The sequence below is a fragment of the Podarcis gaigeae genome (assembly GCF_964106915.1).
Source record: "Podarcis gaigeae genome assembly, chromosome: 2".
NCBI classification, from domain to species: domain Eukaryota; kingdom Metazoa; phylum Chordata; class Lepidosauria; order Squamata; family Lacertidae; genus Podarcis; species Podarcis gaigeae.
In genome coordinates this window covers 78439269-78460403 of record NC_139679.1, presented here as the reverse complement: position 1 = coordinate 78460403, position 21135 = coordinate 78439269, and the positions used below count along the sequence as shown (strand labels likewise).

The 21135-nt window shown below is 41.0% G+C and overlaps 1 protein-coding gene and 1 long non-coding RNA gene across 3 annotated transcripts in view; one reads left to right on the top strand and one right to left on the bottom strand.

The window, feature by feature from the left end:
- Window positions 1-21135, bottom strand: part of SLC6A1 (solute carrier family 6 member 1) — a 77514-nt gene that overhangs the window by 34683 nt on the left and 21696 nt on the right. The window lies entirely within an intron of this gene.
- LOC310838938 lies at window positions 3293-11244 on the top strand. Its single transcript, XR_014561234.1, has 4 exons — window positions 3293-3533; window positions 5407-5498; window positions 8883-8982; window positions 9182-11244. It is a non-coding gene; the product is annotated as an uncharacterized lncRNA (long non-coding RNA).

The following is a 21135-nucleotide window of genomic DNA, read 5'->3' as shown; positions in this document are numbered from 1 at the left end:
AGCAACATTTGATGCTCCCTGCAGCCCTTGTGCTGGTAAGCAAGGTGCTGGGCTTTGGGAAGGAGGTATGGGGGTTCTGATAAGGTCCTAAAGCCCTCCTGTCTCCTTCCTCAAATCTAGTTAGCACTTTCCCAGCTTTGGAAAGGAGATAGGAAGGCTCTAGGACTCTGCCAGATGCTCGCAGCTCCTACTCAAAGCTTAGCCAGCTTTGGGAAGGCAGCATGAAGGGTGTGTGTGTGTGTGTGTGTGTGTGTGTGAAATTCTGCTCTCACTCTGCCTCCCATGCAACAAAGCTGTGTGCAGCCCTTGGGTTCTGTGTACTCTTGCAGCCCATTTGGTATGAAAAGTTGGACTGCCCTAGTTTAAAAGCACTTAACTTCATCTGGATTGTGTTCTCCCAACACCCTTTCTTTCTTTAATATACATGCATTTAGGGTATAACCCTATACATAGTTTCCCTTGGAATAAACCCCATTCTGAACAGATATGTCTAAGATGGTGCTGTTAGAAGACATGGAGAATAATCTCACTTTAAGTGGTTTAACCTAATTTACACGTCCTGAAGTAATTCACTGCCCTAATTCACATGTAATTTTCCTTAGGATTTTGCATTTCACCGAATTTTGCAATAAAGTTCTTGGCTCAAATACAGTACAAGAATGTGCAAAAGCTTTCACAATTTCAGGGTAAAATAAATTTAGAGATGTGTATGTTGATATAAAATACACACTGAATATGTATTTTGGAGATAAAATATGAATTTAAAGATACATTTAAAACAACAACAACAGCCTAGAGTTTAACATGGCATTAGGAAGGATTTTTCAATTAACACATGCAATTCAGAGACAGGCCACAAAAAAGCAGCAATCCTATACCCACTTCGATGGGAGTATGCCCCACTGAATTAATGAACACTGGGATAGAGAATGGATACTTTTTCTTTGAAGATGACAAGATCTTAAATCAGAGGAATTTTCACTAGACTCTCCAACTCTGGCTCTTTTTGGATTCTTCCACAGTATTTCTGAAGATTACTTGGCCAGCTTTGGTAGAATGGACTTGCATAATATTTTTTCTAATCCCTTTTACCCTTTTTCATCAGTGCCCTTTCCCTACACTCTAGAAATTCACACGGAAAATTACTGAATGCATTTTTCAAAAAGGGATTATTTTGCGCTTTCTCTGGAGGAGGACAGTTGCCTTTGGTTGTTATGGTGCAGTAATTGTGAATGAACTAATTAGCATAATAAATTAGCCTGTGAATAAATGCATCTAATTTAAACTTGGAAATCAGAACTGCAATGGGAAACATATACCCTAGCATATAACTAAATGACCAGTTGCTTTGATTATTCCAGTCCTAATTAAACTTTGCTCTTTATCTTAAAAGTATTACTGCTTTGGTTTGCACCTCCCAATTTTTGGTCTATGCAATGCTTCTCCCCATGCCTCATATTCTCTCTTTGTGGTGCAATACAAATATATAATCTATTAGAAGTAGGGAAGATTGGATGATGGTCATTCCAGGCTTGTGGATTGGGATTAATTAATTAATTGATAATATTTATACACCACCCATCTGACTGGGTTTTGCCAGCCACTCTGGGCAGGTTGCAGCATATATAGAACATAGTAAAATATGTTTCAGTATACTTCCCACCCTAGAATTCTGTGATTCTAGATAGGGATTTTTTGAATATCTTAGCACTGAGCTTACTTGGACAGATCCCCCCCCCAATTCTGTCATTTTTTACCTGTTCCTCTAAAAACTCTTCTTGTATATTACATGTATTATACAGATATTATACCCTATGTTTCTCAAAGTAATCAGCACATAAACAGATACCTGCACCAATGCATATAACTGCATAAAATACTCATCTTGATTCTTTTATACATTTTAAATGTATAATAAATGTACACATCTGTTTTGTATATAACCTTATGTATAATTAGTTCAACATTTTAAAAAAGAGGACTCAGCAATGCATGAGTGGCTTGGTCAAACTTGAAACAAGACGTGGTCAGATGCAGGCCAGGGGCAATTGGGTTAGAACTGCCAAATTCAGGGTATAAATCTCTGCTGACCTTTAAAGCCCTAAACGGCCTCGGTCCTATATACTTGAAGGAGTGTCTCCACCCCCATCGTTCAGCCCGGACATTGAGATCCAGCGCCAAGGGTCTTCTGGCAGTTCCCTCATTGCGAGATGTGAGGTTACAGGGAACCAGACAGAGGGCCTTCTTGGTACTGGCACCCACCCTGTGGAATGCCCTCCCATCAGATGTCAAGGAAATAAGCAGCTATCCTATTTTTAAAAGAAATCTGAAGGCAGCCCTGTTTAAGGAAGTTTTTTATATTTAATGCTGTATTGTTTTTAACACTCGATTGGGAGCCACCCAGAGTGGCTGGGGAAACTCAGCTAGATGGGCGGGGTATAAATAATAAATTATTATAATTATTATATTATTATATTATTATTCCTCCTCCATTACTAAACTTAGGATATAATTTTTTTGCACATTAGCCTGCAGGAAAGTCCTTTGTTGTTTGTGCCTTATCATGCAATATTTATTCAAATTTCCAGTATAGTATAATAATATTTCCCCAGTAGTTACACACTGATCCTACTGAAAGATAAGCAGTAATTTGTGATTGATCACACTGTATATCAATCTAACTTATTAAAATATCAAAAACAAAATCTAAATCAGATTTTAACCTAAAATCTTCAGGTTAAAAAACCTGAAAAATCAGGTTTTTTAAAAAATAATTTCATAAACTATTTGCAATTAATCATCGGCCAGGAAAGTCACATAGCAATGTTATGTTCATACTAAGGATAATTTTTCAGAAATTTCTGAGCTTTGAGAAAACTAAGCTCTCTTTTTAAGCATTCCTAATTTTTATGAACTATTCATGTTTGTGCAGTGAGGGGCAACATGACTGCCTATAATTGCTATTCCAGCTGCAATTAACCATATGTAGATGCTTTCCCATGGAAATGTTTTGTGCTAAGACTTAATTAGGCTCCCTGATTAAATGGCAATTAAGGATACCATTCCTTGCATTCCACCTTAAAGGAACTGTCCAAAATAAAACAAATGGGATGTCATGAAGAAATTAAAGGACATTCTAGCGTTAGCAACATATAAACCATAAGCACAGTGTTTGCTTCTATGTTTATTCCATAAAGACATAAATCAGTATAGGATCATAAGAGAACTTAAAATCTTAAAACCATTTAGTGTCTAATTAAATTTTTTTTTTTAAATGTAGACCTTCAAGTAACTGAACACACTTTCTTTAAACTCAGACAGAAATCTGAAATATGGAAGATTCTCAAATTATATGGAACCTTTGAGTGGACCAACCTGCTAAACATTTTGACAAGAGCCTAACATTTAAATCAAGATGCCGGCGAAAGAGAATTGCAAGGCCATGATGCAAGAGCTGGCTGGGCTTTATACAGGGTCAGAAGAGAGTGATAGCATCCTTGGCATCCATTGCCAAGACGAGGGTGGAGTTCATGGTAATCATCTCTAGAGCTAAGATATTGCCCCGAGTTATTTAGCTCCTAATTTCTAAGCTATATGGAAAAATATCCAGATTTATGGTAAAAGCATGGGTTGGACTGTAAAATAGCAAGTATGTAGCCCCTGAAAAACACATTTTCATATATATATTTGTAGAATCTTTTTGATGTTTACTTTTAGTGTGTGCTTGTCATGCGTTTGGGTGGGAAATATCGCATTGGGAGTCTATGAGAGGAAATAGAATTAAGTAGCTCACAGCTGCCTTACATTTCTCCCATCCCAGGGCACCTTGTTTGCCATGTAGCCAATAGATGGGTTTTGAGCATCTCATTTTCCAAGCATCCTGTCCCAGCAGTCAGCCAGTTTCAAGTGTATGTACCTGGTGTTGGCCTCCCAAGACCATTGTGCTTGGACGTGTTATCAAGCACAGGTTAAAAAAAGGAAAAGAGACCCCTAACCATTAGGTCCAGTCATGACCGACTCTGGGGTTGCGGCACTCATCTCGCTTTATTGGCAGAGGGAGCCGGCGTACAGCTTCCGGGGCATGACTAAGCCGCTTCTGGTGAATCAGAGCAGCACATGGAAACGCCGTTTACCTTCCCGCTGGAGTGGTACCTATTTATCTACTTGCACTTTGACGTGCTTTCAAACTCTTGACAATTAATAGAACCTTGGCTTTTTAAATTGACCTTTGGTAGTACTGTACAGTGGTACCTCGCAAGACGAATGCCTCGTAAGACGAAAAACTCGCAAGACGAAAGAGTTTTTCATTTTTTGAGTTGCTTCGCAAGACGAATTTCCCTATGGGCTTGCTTCGCAAGACGAAAACGTCTTGCGAGTTTGTTTCCTTTTTCTTTTTCAATGCATTCCTATGGGAATCCATGCTTCGCAAGACGAAAAACTCTCAAGACGAAAAAACTCGCAGAACGAATTAATTTCGTCTTGCGAGGTACCACTGTAGTGGCTTTATGAAGTCAGTTGGGCATCATGTCCCTGGAATGAACATCACAATGTAACATTCTGAGGGATATTCTTGTTTTTGTGTTTTTAAAAATGCTTTCACATCCCCAGTTCCCAATAATGCTCCTTGAAACTGTCCCTTTGCTGTGATGCAGTGCTATTCCAGGGGTATTATAGAAAAGTAAACATGGAGTATAGCCAGGAAAAGGTATTGCCTTCAACAGTGCCACAATTTCGGTATCACTCCACCCTGTTTAAGTAACCAAGGAGGAAGTACATTGCTGCACAATTGGTAAATCATCCCTACAAACTTTCATCACTGCAATTTTAGGTCCCATTTTGCTAAAGGTTCTCAGGTGAAAACCTGTTGGTTCAGACCTAATATAATTTTGCCTACACACAAGTACTTTATTGCTCTGTTGTTGTTTCATTGTGTTGGTACCATTTTCCAATCTGAGCTCTGACTGGGCTTCCATATAGTATAATTCAAAGAAATTTCACAAAGTTTGAACCTTGTGACTAGTCCTTTGACCCAACATTCTTTTGCCCAAAGGTATGTGATGCTTGCAGCATCACAACTGCACAATCCATTGTGTTCCGTCAGCTATGAGGGACTGATGCTGGCCTATATGTCAGGGCATCAGCTGATGTTGAGAACCAAACCAGAAAGGTTGCAATTTGCCCCATGTCTGCCCAAACCTTGAACTACAAATAAATAAATAAATGCTCTCCATTCTGATCCTACAAAACTACCATACACTACTAAAACTTTGGGGCTTTAAAAGGGGGGGAAGGAAATGCTGCCGTGGCTGGTCATGGATTTTGTGATTTTTTCCACTTATAAAAACATTCACTGGAGCTCAATAGCCTGAGGTGGACTAATTTTAGATGTACTTTCTCCCACCAAAGGTAAGCTTCTTTAGCAAGCAGCTTAATCTTCTAAATGTAAAGCCAGAGAAAATTTTGGAACCTCAATCACTGAAGATTTTTAAGAAAGCTGGGTGAGTGTCTTTCATGGTTATGTTGGGAGGTGAAAACGTTAGTTGATAGAAGGGGCAGAGGATTATCTAAGGACATAAGCATTAATAGGTTATTAACCTATCAGAGTTTAAATCTATTGAATTATGAAAGTGGTTTACTGCTGCTGTTGTTGATATTTTTGTTTTATAAATGCTTTCAGTATTTTTTTTTTTTAAATATGAACCTCTTTGTCATCCAGCTTTGGACTTTTGCCCATAACACTTAGGTCCATGAAATGCTAATGTTTATATGATTTTTTTTCTCTATAGCACAATGAATTTGTGTCTATGTTTTTAAACGTAAGACGCCTTTTAGATAAAAAGTGACTAACACATTTAATAAATAAAATGTTTCATGTTTTTAGGTGAATTGTAGCATGTATACTGTCTATCAAATACCTTTAGCTTTGCCTTCCCTGTTATGACAGCTAAATAACTTTCATGGTAGATGTTTACAATATATATTATCATTTATTATTTACTAAATTTGTTAGTTGTTTTATCTTGGCCAGGGCAACCCAAAGCAACTTACAAACAAATAAACAGACAAAAAACACAAACCATCCACACCCCACACCACATAGGTATATTAAAACCAAGAGGAAAGAGAAAATGCATTAAAAACATCCCACCCACTTCTAAAAGGCCCCAGATAGTTAAAAGGCCAAAGGCCTGGCTACAGAGGAAAGCTTTTGCCTGGAGTCTAAACAAATATAATGATGGTGCCAGGCAAGCCTCCCTGGGTAAAGCATTCCACTGCAGAAAAGGCCTGTTCTTGTGTTGCCACCCCCCAGACCTCTACAAATGACATTTCAGGGTTATGTGAAAGGCCTTCTACAGATGGAACTCAAGGATTTACACATTTCCTTTTTTTTAAATAAATTTTTATTAAGAATTTTTTAATACAATAGAGAAAAGATAGAGCAAACAGATAATAGACAGAAAGAAACAACAAACATAAAATTTAACATCTTGTCATACCCATCTTTTCTTTATCCTTTGGACTTCCTCACATCTCCCGCTCTTACGTTCCATATTTATAAAACTTTAGCCAGCAACTTATCACCTTGTTTCAATTCTTATAATACATATTTCCAATATTTTGTCCCTAACTTTGAATATTTTTATCTAGGTCTTAAAGCCTAATTTTAACACAATAATTATTCAAAATATATTTTTCTCATAAAGTTCACTCATTCTCATAATCTTGTCAACTAACTTTATGGGCCCTGTTATTTTCAAATCTCTCATCCTTCTTAACACTCATATAGTTTACAATGTTTTTGTAGATAGTCCTTAAATTTCTTCCAATCCTCTTCCACATCTTGCTCTCCCAGGTCTCGGATTCTGCCAGTCATTTCTGCAAGTTCCATATAGTCCATCAGTTGCATCTGCCATTCTTCCAGCGTGGGCAAATCTTGATTTTTCTAATACTTGGCGACGAGTATCCTTGCTGCTGTTGTTGCGTACATAAATAATGTTCGATCATTCTTTAGCACCTTCTAGTCAACAATGCGCAAAAGGAAGGCCTCTGGTTTCTTGGGAAAGGTATACCTAAATACCTTTTTCAGCTCATTATATATCATTTCCCAGAAGGCCTTAACCTTAGGGCAGGTCCACCAGAGGTGGAAGAACGTTCCTTCAGTTTCCTTACATTTCCAACACTTATTGTCTGACAGGTGATATATTTTTGCTAGCTTGACTGGGGTTAAGTACCACCTATATATCATTTTCATAATATTTTCTTTCAAGGCATTACATGCCGTAAACTTCATACCGGTGGTCCATAACTTTTCCCAGTCAGCAAACATAATATTATACCCAATGTCCTGTGCCCACTTTATCATAGCTGATTTAACCGTTTCATCCTGTGTATTCCACCTCAGCGGCAAGTTATACATTCTTGAAAGTAATTTAGTCTTAGGTTCTAACAGTTCTGTTTCCAATTTCGATTTTTCCACCTGGAATCCTAACTTTTTATCCAATTTAAAAACCTCTTTAATCTGAGCATAGTGTAGCCAATCTTGCACTTTATCTTTTAGTCTCTCCAAACTCTGCAATCTCCAATTGTCCCCATCTCTTTCTAATATTTCCCAATACTTTGGCCATTTGACCTCCATATTGGGTCTTTTCACTGCTTTTGCTTCCATAGGTGATAACCACCTCGGGGTCTTGTTTTCTAATAAGTCTTTATATTTTGTCCAGACATTGAACACTGCTTTCCTGACAATATGGTTCTTGAAGTTCTTATGAATCTTAACCTTGTCATACCACAAATATGCATGTCAACCAAAAGCATTATTAAATCCTTCCAAATCTAAGACATCAGCGTTTTCAAGAAGCAGCCATTCTTTCAGCCAGCAGAAAGCTGCTGATTCATAATACAACCTTAAGTCTGGCAGGGCAAACCCCCCTCTTTCTTTAGCATCAGTTAGTATTTTAAACTTAATTCTGGGCTTTTTGCCCTGCCAGACAAATTTAGAGATATCTCTTTGCCACCTCCCGAAACACTCCATTTTGTCCACAATCTGTAAAGTTTGAAAAAAAAACAGCATCCTTGGCAATACATTCATTTTTATAGCAGCAATTCGACCCAACAAGGAAAGTTTCAATCTTGACCAACTTTCTAAGTCCCTCTTAATTTCTAGCCAACACTTTTCATAATTATCCTTAAATAGACTCAGATTTTTTGCTGTTATGTTCACCCCTAGGTATTTAACTTTTTTCACCACATTTAACTCTGTCTCTTTCTGAAACCTCTCTGACTCTGAAGTTGTCAAATTTTTTCCCAGTACCTTAGTTTTTTGTTTATTTAATTTAAATCCCGCCACCCGACCAAACACTTGGATCAGTTGTAATGCCCTTTTCGTACTGGACTCTGGCTCCTGTAGGGTCAAAACTAGGTCATCTGCAAAAGCTTTAAGTTTGTACTGTTTCGCTCCGACCTGAATTCCTTCCACCAACCGGTCCCCTCGAATCATTACACATTTCCTTCTATCTTCAGTCTTTAGGCATCTTTGCTCATACACAAAATGGCACAAGAGGCAGGTATCAGAGGGTTTGGAGAAATACCGACATTTGCAGAAATCCAAAAATAAATGGAGGGGAGTCTTCAAAAACAGAGGAATACAAATGTAACTTGCTGCGGATGCTGGGAATTGTAGCTCTGTAGAGGGGAAAACTAGCTCTCGGGATTTTTGGTGGGGAGGGGGGAGAGTCATGTGCTCTAAGTGTCCATTGAGTGTGCTTTAAATGTATGGTGAGGAACTGCCCATAGTTGTTCTCTATCCTAGTTGCGACTTGCTTTCCCGCTCTCTTCTAGTCTTCTCTGACTTTGCATATGGCTTTCTTCTCTTTAATGCATAGGTGAAGAACTCTCTTTCTCTGGATGGAGCTGCATCCTACAGAGGCGTAATCCAGCAGGAGGTGTGTAGCTGCAGTAGCTAGGGCTGAACTAAAGCTTGTGGTAGGTGGGGTCCGAGCTAAATGTTGGGTGCTTTCTTTCTGGTTCTGCCTGTCTTTCCTCTCTGTTGTGGGAGGGACATATCACTCTTGCCATAGGTCTGAACTGATGACTTGCAGATGGCTTCCCACTTCCTCCCTCCTGTGTTCTATCTGTTTTGGCTCTTCTTCATTTGTCTTCTTCCACCCTTCTTTCCCTCCAGGTACTCTGCCAACAGCATAAAATTAGGCCAAAGCCGCAGTTGCCCACTGCTGCCTTGGAGCAAATTGCCATCTTTTTGGAGCATATTTCTTGTACAGCATAAAAAATCTATCTCTTGCTTGGCTAAGTATCATAGATCACACCCATAGCATACATTTTCCCCCCACAGTCAAGGCGTTCCCCCAAAAATCTTGGGAACATTAGTTTGTTAAGGATACTTAACATCACAGATGTACAATTTCCTTTCCACACTAATGATGGTTTATGCCCAAATTAAGAAAATTTATGTGGCTGTAGTCACACCCATTACAGACACTTGTGCTCTTCCATCAAGTAATTGTCAGAGTTATTAGCATGTGCACAGGGATAGCCCCTTTGCAGCTTTTCTTCTATTTAAAGCCTAATATTCTGAAATTTTGATGTTGTGGGTGTGTAGGAAATTAGAAGAGGAACTACGTGTCTGCCTGAGCTATGGAAAACCTGGTTATTGTGATGGAATTTTGTCTGCAGCTAATGACTGCTGTCATGGGCAATCAGAGGGAAGTGGCATAAAAGGGACTTCTCCTAAACCTCACCCACCAACCTCCAACCCTTCCACTCAGAAACTTGGATGGTGCACATATCACACAAATTAAGATGCTGAGGATCCATTCCAGATCTTTTACGGAAGTTATTTTTTTTTGCAGTAGATGAATATGTGGTTGTTCAAGTATATTATTCTGGAATACTAACTGAATAATGATGATGCTGTATGGCACCTTGCCAAACCTTCTCTCCACCATAAATGGATCAGTTTAAGCCACCAGCTGAGTTGTGCTGAACAGGCAATCTTGGTGAGAAAGGGAGAAGCCCAGTGTTTGAGAGGTACTAGCTGTGCCAGCACAAGTCTGATGAGGCAAGAGGAATAGATAGAGAACTCTCAGGATGATCCAGTGGCTGTTGCACCAGTGTAAGTGTCACTGACTTGGGATTTACAGTTAGCAGATAAAAAACCCCGACTGACTCTTATGGAGAAACTGCTGCTTATACTGGGTGTAAGCAAGAAGCAAAGCATGCTTTGTGTTCATTTGGTTTAAATTTTCAGTGTGGGATATCTGATGGGGAGTTCTTGCAGTTAGAAAATTTAGATTAATTCGCCCCTGTGCTCCCAGGTGTGGTATGTTTGCTGTATCCATGTACCCTTTCAACATCAGATGCCACGGGGCTGGGATGATGTGTCTTAACACTAGGGCTTTGGATCCTAGCAAGGAGTCTGTAAGAATAGCACGCTCTTCTAGTATACCAGACTATCGGGATGTGGGACTAGGTCCCCATATCACATCCTCATGGCCTTCCTCTATACCGTAAGGGGCCAATATTTTAACCACTTTTTAACTTAATGGCTTTGTGGTGTACAGAGATGCTCAGCCATGTTAAGTTTCTGTGGGCATGTCTGGAATGGGCAGTAAAAGCCGTTCTGGGTCCACCCACTCTCTTTTTTTTGGTTGGAGTAGAATGACCTCCTCCAGGACTTAGTGAAGCGGAATTGGTTTGTTATATCCATCCATTGCCTACAACCATATAATTACCTTTCAGATTTCTGTATGAATTGCATTCTTCTTCTGGCTTTCAAACCTGTGATTACCCTAGAGTTACAGCTCACTTTTTAAAGACAAACTGCTATTGGTTTGCTTTTAAAAGAAAAACGCTTTATTGTAGCTTGAAGACAGTCCCTCTTTGGCTAATAAGAGGTTATTTTCTTTAAATTGCCTGGCCCTGCATACATGTCACTAAGAATAAGCAGACGTAGCTTCCTTTAGCAGTAGGTGCACTGCAGCCAGATAAGTAGTCAAATCCATTTTCACTACAGCAGTAAAGACCCAACGCGTTATGGCACCTGTATATTAACACATTAGCAGCCAATAATATTAAGGGAACATCAGCATGCACAAATTTATTTCAGATGGTAACAAACGTTTCAGCAAAGCTAAATTGTTCTAAGAATTTGAGGAGAGCCTGCTGGATCAGGCCGGTGGCCTATCTAGTCCAACAACATCCTGTTCTAACAGTGGCCAAGCTGATGCTTGTGGGAAACCCGCAAGTAGGGTCTGAGCACAACAGCACCGCAGTGACTGCCAACTGCCTGTGATTGTGAAGGCAGAGCATAGCCATCATGTATAACAGAGATAGATAGCATTACCCTCCATGAATTTGTCTAATCCTCTTTTAAAGCCATCTAACTTGGTGGCCATCAGTGCATCCTGTGGCAGTGAGTTCCATAGTTCAACTATGTGGTGTGTGAAGAATTGCTTCCTTTTGCCTGTCTTGAATATGTCCACATTCAGCTTCACTAAATGTCCATGAATTCTAGTGTTATGCGGGGGGGGGGGGGAGGTTTTCTATAATTCCTCTATGCTATGAACTTCTGTCATGTCTCCTCTCACTTTTTCCTCTAACTAAAAAGTCCCAAATGCTGTAACCTTTCCTCATAGGGGAGTTTCCCCATCCCCTTATCCTTTTGCCTGCCTTTGCTGAACCCTTTCCAATTCTACGATAACCTTTTTTTTGAGGTGAGGCAACCAAAACTGTACATAGTATTCCAAATGTGGCTGCATCGTAGATTTGCATAACAACATTATGATATCAGCAGTTTTATTTTCAACCCCTTTGCTAATGATTTCTAGCATGGAATTTGTCTTTTTCACAGCTGCTGCACACAGGGACAACAGCTTCATCAAGCTACCCACTATGACCCCAATATTTCACCCGTGGTCAGTCACAGCTAGTTTAGACCCCATGATTGTAAATGTGTGATTCAGATTATTTTTCCATGACATGCATCACTTTATGTTTCAACTGAATTTGGCATTTTATTGCTCATTCAACTGAATCTGAGGAGGTCCTTTTCAAGCCCTTCACAATATCTGTGTATTTTAATGTCCCTGAGCAAACTTGGCCACTTCACTGCTCATCCCTAACTTTGGAGTGTTTATAAGTTAAAAGTTGAAAAAACACAGGCCCCTTAGGGGACTCCACGTTCTATACTTCTCCATTCAGAGAACTGTCCAGGGCCATATGAGAATAACTACATTAAGTCCCTTGCTTTCCTCCTTGTAAATAGCTTGACAGTCAGTAGCTCAGGCATAGGCAAACTCGGCCCTCCAGATGTTTTCGGACTACAACCCTCATGATCCCTAGCTAACAGGATCAGTGGTCAGGGAGGATGGGAATTGTAGTCTCAAAACATCTGGAGGTCCAAGTTTGCCTATGCCTGCAATAGCTTGGCAACCAATGGTTTTAGGACTGAACTACTGAAACTACTCGCCTTGTTTTATGTCCTGCTTTCAGCCATTTATAGTTTACTGCAAAATTTATTTATTCATTTATGTCCTCCTAAGAACAAGTTCCCTAGAGCAAAAATTACAGCAACAATATAAGTCAACAAATTAAAGAAAAACACACAAGTGATCAAAATGCATCCCTAAAAAGCAAGAGGTATGTGTGCAGGACAAAACTAATGTGAGAGAGAGCAGAACAGTAAAACCCACTGTGTTAAAGCAAATTTTAGAATCACTCCATAATTTGGGGAAATTAAAAAGGTGCTTGTCTGATGCTGAACTGACATTGATACAGGAGCCAAGCAAGTGTGAGGCCACTACTGAGAAGCCCCTGTCACTTGTTGCTACCTGTTCCACATCACACAGCTGGAGCATTCATAGAAAGGACTGAGACCTGACACCCTTAGGTGTTGTTTCAGTATTGTTTTAATCACAGTAAATTTTCTGGTCCTTGTTCATTCCCCCCAATAAGCAAGACAACACAGGCAATTTTAAGCAATCTGGTCAACTGCAACAACCTCTGTGATGTATACTTGAGCCTAGTCAAGATCCCCATAACAACAGGTCCATGAACACGTGTAAGAAGATTCAGGTTTGCAAGTATGTATGTACAGGCACACATATTTGGTAACAATTGCAAAAAGATGCACATTCTGTCACTTTCACTTTTTCAATAATAATAATAATAATAATAATAATAATAATAATAATAATAATAATAAAAGCCCTGCTGCTGGTGGGAATAGCAGAACTCCTCTTGCCATCCTCCTTTTGGCTTCTGACATTTTCTTTCCCATGAATGCCCTGGATGCAGTGGCGTAGCGTGGGTTGTCAGCACCCGGGGCAAGGCAAGTAATTTGCGCCCCCTAACCCATGGATTTGCGCCCCCTAACCCATGGATTTGCGCCCCCTAACCCTAACCCCCAGATGTTGCGCCCGGTGCGGCCGGCCCCCCCTGCACCCCCCACGCTATGCCACTGCCTGGATGTAGCAATATTGGAGGCATTTTGGGAGAAAATGGCACCTACCACAAAAAAACTGTGGTGACTGCCCTTCCCCCTTCCAAAAATGCCTTAGGGGGAAAAAAAGCTATGTATGTGGCATCATGAAAGAGGAAAATGTAGCTGTCAGCTAGTGGCTGCCAAGAGGAGCTCTAAATCCCAACACAACTGTGCTTTAAGATAAAGGACTGAAACTGCTGTGGCCACCACTAAGCCTCCACCCCAACAAATCTTTCCATTTACCCTTCCAGTGATAAATTACCAAAATCCCAGCTCTTCTCTTATTCTCCGGTACTTCCCCTTTATAGAGGTCTGTTATTGGTGGACAGACAAGTAAAAAGGAGCCCCCTCACATGCAAAAAGGAGAGGAGAGGTATAGTGCTGTGGTATCATGGCTGGAGGGGAAGATGAGCAGGAGCAGCAAGGAGGTAGTGTTGGAGGTCCTGCTGCCAGTGGGCCTGGTGGTTGGACATGAAACAAGCCCTTTCAACAATGGCAGAAGGTAATGATCCTTAAGAGACCCTGGGCATAAACTAAAATTAATCATGAAGTGCAGGAGATGGCAAAACCAACCATCACAGGATGAGGATATAGGGTTTAAATCAGGCATAGGCAAACTCGGCCCTCCAGATGTTTTGGGTCCACAACTCCCATGATCCCTAGCTAACAGGACCAGTGGTCAGGGATGATGGGAATTGTAGTCCCAAAACATCTGGAGGGCCGAGTTTGCCTATGCCTGGTTTAAATTCAGGAATACCAGCTTACAAAGGAGGTGAAAATACAGAACCAGTCAATGTCAACAGCCCAAAAGAGGTAGCCACAAACTGCTTTATCCTCCCTAACTATTTATTTACTTAATTCTTTAGTAGCTTAGTTATCTAAATAGATTTGTGAAAAGCAGTATTTGCTTGCATGACTGGATCTGATCATCCTGGATATATACACACACACACACACATATACATAGGAGCGTGATCCAAGGAATGATATAAAACTTAAAAGATGAAATAAACAGTGGACTCCATTATAGAATTATGATAAATGTTTACACCTGGTGCCAAACTGTAGAAATTTTTCAAAAGAAAATCCTCTGGTGACGAGCAGTCACCTCAACAGTAGACTGGATCAAATCTGCTTATCTGTTATAGAAAGAGATGTAATTTTATTGAATAGTCAGTTAAGTATTATTAAAGGAAACAATTTAATAAGATACATTGCTAGCTGAATATGAAACTGACTGGAATAAAAAAAAGAGATTGCTTTTAAGCAATGAAGCAAGCAGTAAACCTTCAGTGTTTTGCTAGATAGAGATAAAATTGTTGTCCTGAACTCAGAGACCTTGTCTGAGATGGGACACCTGGTTTAACCTTTGCACAGCAAATCCCGGTACCAGATATTCAAAGTGGACTATTCAGTGATTTATTCTCTAACCAAATTTCAAATACTTAATTGAGTTTGGAAGCAAAAAGGGCTACATCATCAGATTTCCCCCACATGCAAGTAACATTGCTGGATCTGTGGCACTTTCTGATTTAAAATTTTAATGCTTCCCAACATGTTCCTAGATAGATCAGATCCCTTCCCCAGCAACCTCTTGTATTTCCTAAATTAACACAAGTATATAATTGTTATATTCAGGGGCGCCGACTTATAAAAAATATTGGGGGGGCCCATACTGGGGTCCTGCCCCGGGAAGTTTTATAAGATCCGCTCCCGGCCCGTTGCTGCTGCTGCCGCCCGCCTCGTGGCCCCCTCGCCAGCTGAGGGAGGGAGAGAGACCGAGAAGGAGAGAGATGCGTGGTGGGCAAGGCAAGTGCCCGCCGCGCCTCGCCTCCCACCGCCCCTCGTGCCGGCCGCCCCCTCCCTTCCCCTCGCGCGCTCGCTCGCCCTCCTCACCCCAGCTCTTGGCCGTTCGCCCCAGGAACTCGCCGCTGTTGGGGTTGTAGATGAACCTCCGCCACTCGGCCATAGACTGGCTGAAGGGCTTCTCCTCCTCCTTGGCCATAGCGCGCGCGCGAGAGAGAGAGAGAGAGGCTGGAAAGAGAGAGGGAGCTCGGCGGTTCGCGGGCGGCGGTTTTTCCCCTGCCGAAACAACAGCGGCTCCTCAAAACCGCTAAGTAACTCTCCCTCAGGCGCCCGGCGGGAGAGCAGAAGAGAGGAAAAGGAAAGAGGGGCTGGGCCAGTCGCACGCACCGAGCAAAACTACTCGCGCCGCCTCTTTTACTACCGTAATAATTATTTGTTTTAACTCATTACTGAATGTATTTTAAAAGGTAACTATCATCAAACAAGGAAAATAAAAAATACCAACATAATTTTGTGATTTTACAAAGCATAATATAACTACCGTATTTTTCGCTCTATAACACGCACCTGACCATAACACGCACATCGTTTTTAGAGGAGGAAAACAAGGGAAAAAAACATTCTGAATGAAACAGTGGATGTATCATTTTTGTGCTTCATGCTGTGGCCACAGACATGTGATCTGATGGTGAATTTGGGGTGACCCAATGCAAAGATCCTGAGGATCCATGTGGATCCATGTTTTGTAACCACGTTTTTGCACCATTGCAGCCCCAGGGAACAGTGGGTGCGTGATTTTTGGGGGGCAGGCTGTAGCCATGGACATGCTATGTGCTCTGATGGTGAATTTGGGCTGACCCAATGCAAAGATTCTGAGGATCCATGTGGATCCATGCTTTTTAACCACATTTTTGCACCATTGCAGCCCCAGGCAACAGTGGGTGCGTGATTTGGGGGGGGCAGGCTGTAGCCATGGACATGCTATGTGATCTGATGGTGAATTTGGGCTGACCCAATGCAAAGATCCTGAGGATCCATGTGGATCCATGCTTTTTAACCACATTTTAAGTGGGGAGGGAAGGAAAAACACAGAAGGGACACGGAGCAGGAGAGGGGTGTGCAGAGAAGCAGCTGGCTAAGAATGCAGGAGAGGGGTATAACAGGAGGAGGGAGGAAAGGAAGGCAAAAGTTTTCCCTCACCTACCCACCCAAGTCAGCCAGCTCGCGCGCTCTCTCTCGCGCTCTCTCTCTCTCCCTCCTGCACGGAGCACAGAGACACACTCTGCTTTCCCTCTGCCTGGAGGGGAGGGGCTTTCCCTGCTCTTTGTTCCGTTTGAGCAAACACAGCAAGGAAACAGAGCAGGGTGGGCAGTAAGACCCTGAGGCAGAATGCCGGAAAAATATGGTAATAATTTTCTTAAATTATTGGGGGGGCGGAGCCCCCCCAAACGAATTTTTGAGGGGGCTCGGGCCCCCTCAGGCCCCATGGAGTCGGCGCCTATGGTTATATTGACAGTAGATGTCAAACTGACTTAGGTGGCTTTGAGAAAGCACTATCTCTCAGTTCTTACATGTGACTTTCTTAAAGCTAAAAACACTGCACGGAGGCTCCTTCTGGAAAAAGCAGGATATAAATGTAACAAATAACTAAAGTAGTAAAAAGCTTATGGTTTGATGTAAATGAGGCACTGTGCAGCCAAATAAGCAAAGAGGACTCGGTGCAAACCACATCATACATTTAACTGTATGGGAACTGTAGTTTACCCACCACAGAGCTTTAATTCCTGGCACCCTTAACAAATGACAGTTCTCAGGAATTTGGGGGAGAGAAGTCATGTGCTTTAAAATAGTTTTAAATGTGTGGTGTGGATGTGACACAGCAAGTCCAACCCAGCAGGAGGATAGCAGCATGTGTTAATGTTACTCTACCAGCAACATCCTGCCTGTTCAAAACTTTTATGTGGTACAGAAAATGGGCATGGTGAAGCCAAATGGGCATGGGATATCCAAAAAGCCAGCTGCCCCATTTACTCCATCCTCTTTACACATTTATATCACACCTTTCATCCAAAGAGCTCAAAGTGGCATAGATGGCCACTTGGCTTGCACTCTTTATAAAGACTTGAGGAATGAGATTATCACCCCTCTTTTATTGTCCATTCTGGGTCGCCCAAACACTGCCACAGTGTCCTTTCTCTTTGCAGATCAAGATGAGCAGGTGACAGCAAAGGTTGCAAGGTTTTTAGCTGGGCAGTTCAGAATAAGATCCACCATTTGACTATTGATTCAAAACCCTAAAATGTACTTTATATAACTGACTTTTTATTTCTGTTCTTTGTATATTGTACAGTGCTACCTCGGGTTACAGACGCGTCAGGTTACATACGCTTCAGGTTACAGACTCTGCTAACCCAGAAATAATACCTCAGGTTAAGAAATTTGCTTCAGAATGAGAACAGAAATTGTGCGGCGGCGGCGTGGCAGCAGCGGGAGGCCCCATTAGCTAAAGTGGTGCTTCAGGTTAAGAACACTTTCAGGTTAAGAACGGACCTCCGGAACGAATTAAGTACATAACCAGAGGTACCACTGTATTTTTGTTTCATTGGTATGGCTGATGCAAATAAAGATTCATTCATTCATTGGCATAGATAGTTCTCCTCCTTCTCATTTCATCCTCACAACAGGATTGTGAGGTAGGTTAGGCTGAGAGTGAGTGACTGGCCACCAAGTGAGCTTCATGGATGAGTGGGGCTTTGAACCATGGTCTCCCAGGGCTTGCCCAACACTCAAGTCACCCCACCACACAGGCTGTATGTTACAGCTACTGTTTATAGAGAACAATGCTTTGACCGCCCTTTTATCATGTTTAACCCCCACTTATTTATTCGTCTTTTTTGTTTTAAATTTGATGTATTTCTGTTTTAATTGTATTGTTGTTGTGAGCCGCCTTGGGCATCATTCACAGGAGGGTGGGATATAATTAATAAATGCATTATAATAATCAATATTATAGAATTACAACTATGCCTTAGGTACCAGTTAGCGAATTTACTTCTCTTGCTGAGCACTTAGTTGCTGTATCTTGCCTATTAAGCCCAGGAGATTATTTTATCAGCTTGATTATATTTCATCGATAAGCAACCATGTGCAAAAATCCCTAATTGCAAAATAACAAGGAAATATAGGATATTGTCTGTAAAACAGTGTTTGCATAAATAAGCACCTAAGGACTAATAGAAGAAAAGACTGATTACCTACTACATACAGACTCCCATAGGGGACTCAGCTGGTTATATAATTATCAGCAAAGTTTTAAGCTGCAGAGAACAATATGAGTTGTGTGAATACATATAGTAACCAATTCTGTAATTCTGTTACAATGTGTATTATTTCCAGAAATGACAATCTGTATACAAATAAACATTACGTACAGTAACAATCACTTTGTTTCTCTTAACCAACCGATTTAAAATAAAAATGCAAAGATAACAGAGTAGAGTGTAGAAACTGGTGGGATCCATTTTCTGCATCCGTGTCAGGGGGGAGAGACTACTGTTGCTACAAAAAAAGGTAGCAGGTTGGCATAAACCTTTAAACCTCCTACAGGTTTAACAGTGCCTAGCACAAACCGCTCTGTGCCTATCTGACATTCGGCCAGTTTCATGTCTTCAGGATTTTTTTGCAAATTTCATGCACTTCTGTTGGGGAAGAAAAGTAACCATTATGGGTACATTGTGACTTCCTTGTTTAAATCAATGAGAAATGCAAATGAAGCTTTTCCTTTTAAAAATAAATATAAAAGTGGCCCCAGGAATTGGGAACAAAATAAAGCAAGATATGCCACCGAAGTACCAAGATAAAGAACCTACCTAAATGAAGAAACAAATATGAATATGAAGAGTTTGTTTTGGGGGGTTTTTTTTTGGCACTGCTCTACCTGCACTCAGGGCTCAGTTTCTTGGTCTGGTTCTAGAATGGGGTGGAATCCTGGGAATGTCAGAGTGCAATGGAAACAGGCATTTTAGGGCATGACACAGAGAGAATGATTTATTAGGAACTGGTTATTATTTAAAGACATTAGCTGGTAGAACTTTGAGATGTTTTTAAAAACATGTCTGTCTTGTTCATTCTGAAGTCAAAGCATTATATGCATAAAATAAACTTCCAAGTGATTGATACATACACACACACACACACACACACACACACAGTGATACATCGGTTTAAGAACCGTCTGGTTTAAGAACGATTTGGTTTACAGAACGGAATCCGATTGGTGGAAGGGCACCGGCGGCAGGAGCCTCATTAGGGAAAACGCACCTTGGTTTAAGAAAGGTTTGGGTTTAAGAATGGACTTCCAGAACAGATTAAGTTCATAAACTGAGGTACCAGTGTAAGTCCTAAATTGTTCAGAGCAACCTTTGGCTGCAGTCTATTGGTGCTATTAGACAAATAGGAGAAAATGAACTTTCCATATCAGATAGGAGTGGTGATGGTGAGTCGTTTGACGATCTTGCATGTTCTTCACAGGATCACACTCTCCCAGAAGGCACAGGTTTGCACAGGCTGCCAAGACCATATAACACTGGTCCTGAAAGACCTACATTGGCTCCCGGTATGTTTCACAGCATAAATCAAAGTGTTTGTGCTGACCTTTAAAGCCCTAAATTGCCTTGGCCCAGTATACCTGAAGGAGCATCTCCACCCCCATCGTTCAGCCCGGACACTGAGATCCAGCACCGAGGGCCTTCTGGCGATTCCCTTACTGCGAGAAGCCAAGTTACAGGGAACCAGGCAGAGGGCCTTCTCAGTAGTGGCGCCCACCCTGTGGAATGCCCTCCCATCAGATATCAAGGAAATAAACAACTATCTGACTTTTAGAAGACATCTGAAGGCAGCCCTGTTTAGGGAAGTTTTTAATGTTTGATATTTTATCACTTTTTAAATATTCTGTTGAGAGCCGCCCAGAGTGGTTGGCGAAACCCAGACAGATGGGTGGGGTATAAATTATTATTAGAATATTATTATTAACCTGAGGGTGCTCCTGGCTTCAGCCTAGCTTAGCTGTTGTATTCTAAGAACTATAATGTCTTTAATTAGCAACACCTGGCTCACCAGGACACGAAGTGTATTGTAGGCTGCTCTTGACAAGTCTCCAAAAGTTACAGCTAGGGCAAAATACTACTAAGAGCTCACAGCCCATAAATATGTGACTTTAATAATCACATGTGTTTGTTTTATGCTGATTGTTACCTACAAAGCCTTACACCAACCTGAAGAACAGTGTATCTTTTAGATACACACCTCAGATCCCATTTTAGATAATCAAGGAGGTGCGGCTTTGAATTTCATGTTTCCATGATGTAAGCTTGATGGAGCACAGGGAAAAGACTTTTCCATCAGGGCTTCAATCCTCTGGAACTTTCTTGCAGTTGAGGCTTGACTCTCTGCCCTTAGAAGGCATGTGAACATTTTAAGCTGAAATTTGGGTTGTGAACTAGCATTTATTTAACAAAATTTGTATGTGCCTTAACTGCAAATAAAACATCTAAGTGGATTAGGAAGAATATAAAATGTTTAAAAAGCAAAATGAATAAAACCAACTATTAAATGCATGCATTGTATGCTAAAATTACAGATTAAAATACATATCAAACATATATGGGTAGGCTTGCCTAAACAACAAAAACAAAAAGGTGTTAGCAGATGTGAAAAAGAATACAGTGAAACCTCCTACCTAATGTCAATGGGCAGGGAGTTCCAGAGTGTAGGAGCTGCCCCAGTAAAATACTGGATCCTTACAAATGCAGAATGTGCATTGCATGGCACCA